Genomic DNA, 6,072 nt, shown 5'->3' with positions numbered 1-6,072 from the left:
CCTGGTATTCCCAGGCGGTCTCCCATCCAAGTACTAACCAGGCCCGACCCTGCTTAGCTTCCGAGATCAGACGAGATCGGGCGTGTTCAGGGTGGTATGGCCGTAAGCAATTAGTGCAGGCGCAAAACCAGGTTTTATACAGTAGCACATAAGGAGTGAGAAAGCTGCTGAGGCTCGACGTTACACTTTTACAAAAACAATCATTAGTTAGATATAAACGGCAGTAATTGATTCAGTAGGACTCCTTATCCATGTAAACGATCATTGTGACATCTGAATTCATTAATTATCTGAAATACACTGCGTGTGCGTGTGATGTTAAATGTTTGAACCAAGGTTAACGGTTAAAGTGTCAGAGAATGGGTGGTGATTTTTTGACGTCCTCCCATGATCTGAAGTGAGCGTGCGTGTTTGTGTTGGTGAAAGTTTAAGAAATGTACAACTGTCGGTTCAGCTCTCTGGTGCTCCCTGCTGGCAGTATCACTATACTGTCCTCATGTTTCACAAAAATAGTTTTGAGAGACGTTGTCAGTTTTTGTATGTTGCTTAAATCCTCCAAAGCGGTTGGCAGTAAACATCAGGTCACGGTACGCCACGGTAGGCCACGGAGGCAATGAGCTCGAGTTGAAAAAGAAAAAGCTTACAGCACCTGGTATTCCCAGGCGGTCTCCCATCCAAGTACTAACCAGGCCCGACCCTGCTTAGCTTCCGAGATCAGACGAGATCGGGCGTGTTCAGGGTGGTATGGCCGTAAGCAATTAGTGCAGGCGCAAAACCAGGTTTTATACAGTAGCACATAAGGAGTGAGAAAGCTGCTGAGGCTCGACGTTACACTTTTACAAAAACAATCATTAGTTAGATATAAACGGCAGTAATTGATTCAGTAGGACTCCTTATCCATGTAAACGATCATTGTGACATCTGAATTCATTAATTATCTGAAATACACTGCGTGTGCGTGTGATGTTAAATGTTTGAACCAAGGTTAACGGTTAAAGTGTCAGAGAATGGGTGGTGATTTTTTGACGTCCTCCCATGATCTGAAGTGAGCGTGCGTGTTTGTGTTGGTGAAAGTTTAATGAAATGTACAACTGTCGGTTCAGCTCTCTGGTGCTCCCTGCTGGCAGTATCACTATACTGTCCTCATGTTTCACAAAAATAGTTTTGAGAGACGTTGTCAGTTTTTGTATGTTGCTTAAATCCTCCAAAGCGGTTGGCAGTAAACATCAGGTCACGGTACGCCACGGTAGGCCACGGAGGCAATGAGCTCGAGTTGAAAAAGAAAAAGCTTACAGCACCTGGTATTCCCAGGCGGTCTCCCATCCAAGTACTAACCAGGCCCGACCCTGCTTAGCTTCCGAGATCAGACGAGATCGGGCGTGTTCAGGGTGGTATGGCCGTAAGCAATTAGTGCAGGCGCAAAACCAGGTTTTATACAGTAGCACATAAGGAGTGAGAAAGCTGCTGAGGCTCGACGTTACACTTTTACAAAAACAATCATTAGTTAGATATAAACGGCAGTAATTGATTCAGTAGGACTCCTTATCCATGTAAACGATCATTGTGACATCTGAATTCATTAATTATCTGAAATACACTGCGTGTGCGTGTGATGTTAAATGTTTGAACCAAGGTTAACGGTTAAAGTGTCAGAGAATGGGTGGTGATTTTTTGACGTCCTCCCATGATCTGAAGTGAGCGTGCGTGTTTGTGTTGGTGAAAGTTTAAGAAATGTACAACTGTCGGTTCAGCTCTCTGGTGCTCCCTGCTGGCAGTATCACTATACTGTCCTCATGTTTCACAAAAATAGTTTTGAGAGACGTTGTCAGTTTTTGTATGTTGCTTAAATCCTCCAAAGCGGTTGGCAGTAAACATCAGGTCACGGTACGCCACGGAGTCAATGAGCTCGAGTTGAAAAAGAAAAAGCTTACAGCACCTGGTATTCCCAGGCGGTCTCCCATCCAAGTACTAACCAGGCCCGACCCTGCTTAGCTTCCGAGATCAGACGAGATCGGGCGTGTTCAGGGTGGTATGGCCGTAAGCAATTAGTGCAGGCGCAAAACCAGGTTTTATACAGTAGCACATAAGGAGTGAGAAAGCTGCTGAGGCTCGACGTTACACTTTTACAAAAACAATCATTAGTTAGATATAAACGGCAGTAATTGATTCAGTAGGACTCCTTATCCATGTAAACGATCATTGTGACATCTGAATTCATTAATTATCTGAAATACACTGCGTGTGCGTGTGATGTTAAATGTTTGAACCAAGGTTAACGGTTAAAGTGTCAGAGAATGGGTGGTGATTTTTTGACGTCCTCCCATGATCTGAAGTGAGCGTGCGTGTTTGTGTTGGTGAAAGTTTAAGAAATGTACAACTGTCGGTTCAGCTCTCTGGTGCTCCCTGCTGGCAGTATCACTATACTGTCCTCATGTTTCACAAAAATAGTTTTGAGAGACGTTGTCAGTTTTTGTATGTTGCTTAAATCCTCCAAAGCGGTTGGCAGTAAACATCAGGTCACGGTACGCCACGGTAGGCCACGGAGGCAATGAGCTCGAGTTGAAAAAGAAAATGCTTACAGCACCTGGTATTCCCAGGCGGTCTCCCATCCAAGTACTAACCAGGCCCGACCCTGCTTAGCTTCCGAGATCAGACGAGATCGGGCGTGTTCAGGGTGGTATGGCCGTAAGCAATTAGTGCAGGCGCAAAACCAGGTTTTATACAGTAGCACATAAGGAGTGAGAAAGCTGCTGAGGCTCGACGTTACACTTTTACAAAAACAATCATTAGTTAGATATAAACGGCAGTAATTGATTCAGTAGGACTCCTTATCCATGTAAACGATCATTGTGACATCTGAATTCATTAATTATCTGAAATACACTGCGTGTGCGTGTGATGTTAAATGTTTGAACCAAGGTTAACGGTTAAAGTGTCAGAGAATGGGTGGTGATTTTTTGACGTCCTCCCATGATCTGGGCCCCGTTTCCCGAAAGCGTCGTTAGCCTAAGTGGATCGTGAAGTGCGTCGAAAGGGCATCGTAGAGTTTTCACCGCGTTTCCCGAAAGCATCGTGGGGAACGAACGTCTTGAAAACGCTCGTAGCTAACGAGTACTCCAGGGGTGCTCGTAGGTACTCGTAGGACGCTAAGAGCATCGTCAGCTATAGCCTCAGTGGCGACACCATCGGACATTCCGTCTATTGGATGCGTTTTATTAAAACGCATTGCGCCTTTATGTTCTTAGTTTGGTAATTAATAAAGATTATTAATTAATTTATTAATAAAGATGTTAAAATGGCCAAAATAAAACGGGACAGTCCAGAAAATGTTTGCGCAGGCAGGGCACTCAAAATGTGTGAGAGAAAGTGGGGGGATTTGTGCAGACTGACATAGGCTACTCATAAAACGTAGCATAAAATAATGTAAAAAAAAATTAAATTAAACAAATTAAAAAAATAAAAAATAACGAAATAAAAGAAATTAAAAAAAATAAAACATAAAGAAATAAAAAAAGTAAAAAAAACAAGCAAAGGAGCAGGCAAAAGGCTGGGATATGGTGGGGATTGGTCACGTTGACGGGAATGTTTAGTGACATGAGTGAGGGTGGAGGGGGTTAAAAAAAAGTCTCAATCACTATTCGACGCGCATGAAAACCAGCCGCGTAGTTATGAGGGAGGCCGTCCCTACACCGATCTTCCTCATCGTCATCGTCCTCAACGTCCTCCGGTTCAAGCAATGCCACCCCAGCCTTAGCTGCAATGTTGTGCAACATAGCCGTCACACATATCACGGCGCATGACTTGGCCGGCGAAAACTGGAGCCCTCCGCCTGACTTGTGAGGCATCTAAGCGCAACTTCCACCTCCCGATCGTGCGCTCAACGATGCAACGGGCCAGACGGTGGGCTTCGTTGTATTCCTCATCATGGACGTCTCCCGGGTTATTCACAGGTGTGAAGAGGAATTATTTCAGGGGGGAAAATGCCGTGAAACGCACAGTGCATACAGGATTAGGACTGATATATGTCGGTTTAAGCCTAATCAATTGTGTTTTAATGTCTTTAGCATTCATATAATTGCAGTCTATTTTTTTTGTAGGCTACACTGCTGTTGTCCTTGATGGGGATATATTTTAACCCTTTTTAACACAATTTTCCTGCGACATTCCTGCATCTCCCCCTCCTACGGAGCCCATTTCAGCACCGTGTCAGTAGACAGTTACAATCCTACGACGTCGTGAGTGCAGCGAATGCGCGTTCACGTTAAGAGGAGTTTCGGGAAACGCTCCAAAGAAATTGACGATGGATCGCAAGATCCATCGTGAGAATGATCGTACGAGCGTGGATCCATCGTTATCGGGAAACGGGGCCCTGAAGTGAGCGTGCGTGTTTGTGTTGGTGAAAGTTTAAGAAATGTACAACTGTCGGTTCAGCTCTCTGGTGCTCCCTGCTGGCAGTATCACTATACTGTCCTCATGTTTCACAAAAATAGTTTTGAGAGACGTTGTCAGTTTTTGTATGTTGCTTAAATCCTCCAAAGCGGTTGGCAGTAAACATCAGGTCACGGTACGCCACGGTAGGCCACGGAGTCAATGAGCTCGAGTTGAAAAAGAAAAAGCTTACAGCACCTGGTATTCCCAGGCGGTCTCCCATCCAAGTACTAACCAGGCCCGACCCTGCTTAGCTTCCGAGATCAGACGAGATCGGGCGTGTTCAGGGTGGTATGGCCGTAAGCAATTAGTGCAGGCGCAAAACCAGGTTTTATACAGTAGCACATAAGGAGTGAGAAAGCTGCTGAGGCTCGACGTTACACTTTTACAAAAACAATCATTAGTTAGATATAAACGGCAGTAATTGATTCAGTAGGACTCCTTATCCATGTAAACGATCATTGTGACATCTGAATTCATTAATTATCTGAAATACACTGCGTGTGCGTGTGATGTTAAATGTTTGAACCAAGGTTAACGGTTAAAGTGTCAGAGAATGGGTGGTGATTTTTTGACGTCCTCCCATGATCTGAAGTGAGCGTGCGTGTTTGTGTTGGTGAAAGTTTAAGAAATGTACAACTGTCGGTTCAGCTCTCTGGTGCTCCCTGCTGGCAGTATCACTATACTGTCCTCATGTTTCACAAAAATAGTTTTGAGAGACGTTGTCAGTTTTTGTATGTTGCTTAAATCCTCCAAAGCGGTTGGCAGTAAACATCAGGTCACGGTACGCCACGGAGTCAATGAGCTCGAGTTGAAAAAGAAAAAGCTTACAGCACCTGGTATTCCCAGGCGGTCTCCCATCCAAGTACTAACCAGGCCCGACCCTGCTTAGCTTCCGAGATCAGACGAGATCGGGCGTGTTCAGGGTGGTATGGCCGTAAGCAATTAGTGCAGGCGCAAAACCAGGTTTTATACAGTAGCACATAAGGAGTGAGAAAGCTGCTGAGGCTCGACGTTACACTTTTACAAAAACAATCATTAGTTAGATATAAACGGCAGTAATTGATTCAGTAGGACTCCTTATCCATGTAAACGATCATTGTGACATCTGAATTCATTAATTATCTGAAATACACTGCGTGTGCGTGTGATGTTAAATGTTTGAACCAAGGTTAACGGTTAAAGTGTCAGAGAATGGGTGGTGATTTTTTGACGTCCTCCCATGATCTGAAGTGAGCGTGCGTGTTTGTGTTGGTGAAAGTTTAAGAAATGTACAACTGTCGGTTCAGCTCTCTGGTGCTCCCTGCTGGCAGTATCACTATACTGTCCTCATGTTTCACAAAAATAGTTTTGAGAGACGTTGTCAGTTTTTGTATGTTGCTTAAATCCTCCAAAGCGGTTGGCAGTAAACATCAGGTCACGGTACGCCACGGTAGGCCACGGAGGCAATGAGCTCGAGTTGAAAAAGAAAAAGCTTACAGCACCTGGTATTCCCAGGCGGTCTCCCATCCAAGTACTAACCAGGCCCGACCCTGCTTAGCTTCCGAGATCAGACGAGATCGGGCGTGTTCAGGGTGGTATGGCCGTAAGCAATTAGTGCAGGCGCAAAACCAGGTTTTATACAGTAGCACATAAGGAGTGAGA

At 44.8% G+C, this 6,072-nt stretch overlaps 8 non-coding genes across 8 annotated transcripts in view; all 8 read right to left on the bottom strand.

The window, feature by feature from the left end:
• The window catches only part of LOC130398974 (5S ribosomal RNA), a 119-nt gene extending 11 nt beyond the window's left edge, over positions 1-108 (bottom strand). The window contains exon 1 of the ribosomal RNA XR_008901514.1: positions 1-108. This exon is cut by the window's left edge and continues 11 nt beyond it. This is a non-coding gene — a ribosomal RNA (5S ribosomal RNA).
• Positions 109-637: 529 nt separating this feature from the next.
• On the bottom strand, positions 638-756 carry LOC130398973 (5S ribosomal RNA). Its single transcript, XR_008901513.1, has one exon. It is a non-coding gene; the product is annotated as a 5S ribosomal RNA (ribosomal RNA).
• Positions 757-1,286: 530 nt separating this feature from the next.
• Positions 1,287-1,405, bottom strand: LOC130398972 (5S ribosomal RNA). Its single transcript, XR_008901512.1, has one exon. It is a non-coding gene; the product is annotated as a 5S ribosomal RNA (ribosomal RNA).
• Positions 1,406-1,924: 519 nt separating this feature from the next.
• LOC130398971 (5S ribosomal RNA) lies at positions 1,925-2,043 on the bottom strand. Its single transcript, XR_008901511.1, has one exon. It is a non-coding gene; the product is annotated as a 5S ribosomal RNA (ribosomal RNA).
• A 529-nt stretch (positions 2,044-2,572) lies between these two features.
• LOC130399609 (5S ribosomal RNA) lies at positions 2,573-2,691 on the bottom strand. The gene has a single exon (XR_008902114.1). It is a non-coding gene; the product is annotated as a 5S ribosomal RNA (ribosomal RNA).
• Positions 2,692-4,614: 1,923 nt separating this feature from the next.
• LOC130398969 (5S ribosomal RNA) lies at positions 4,615-4,733 on the bottom strand. Its single transcript, XR_008901509.1, has one exon. It is a non-coding gene; the product is annotated as a 5S ribosomal RNA (ribosomal RNA).
• A 519-nt stretch (positions 4,734-5,252) lies between these two features.
• LOC130398968 (5S ribosomal RNA) lies at positions 5,253-5,371 on the bottom strand. Its single transcript, XR_008901508.1, has one exon. It is a non-coding gene; the product is annotated as a 5S ribosomal RNA (ribosomal RNA).
• Positions 5,372-5,900: 529 nt separating this feature from the next.
• On the bottom strand, positions 5,901-6,019 carry LOC130398967 (5S ribosomal RNA). Its single transcript, XR_008901507.1, has one exon. It is a non-coding gene; the product is annotated as a 5S ribosomal RNA (ribosomal RNA).
• Between the last annotated feature and the right edge of the window lie 53 nt (positions 6,020-6,072).

The sequence above is a fragment of the Gadus chalcogrammus genome, chromosome 12 (genome assembly GCF_026213295.1).
Source record: "Gadus chalcogrammus isolate NIFS_2021 chromosome 12, NIFS_Gcha_1.0, whole genome shotgun sequence".
In the NCBI taxonomy this organism is placed as follows: domain Eukaryota; kingdom Metazoa; phylum Chordata; class Actinopteri; order Gadiformes; family Gadidae; genus Gadus; species Gadus chalcogrammus.
This window is presented reverse-complemented; position numbering and strand designations above follow the sequence as displayed.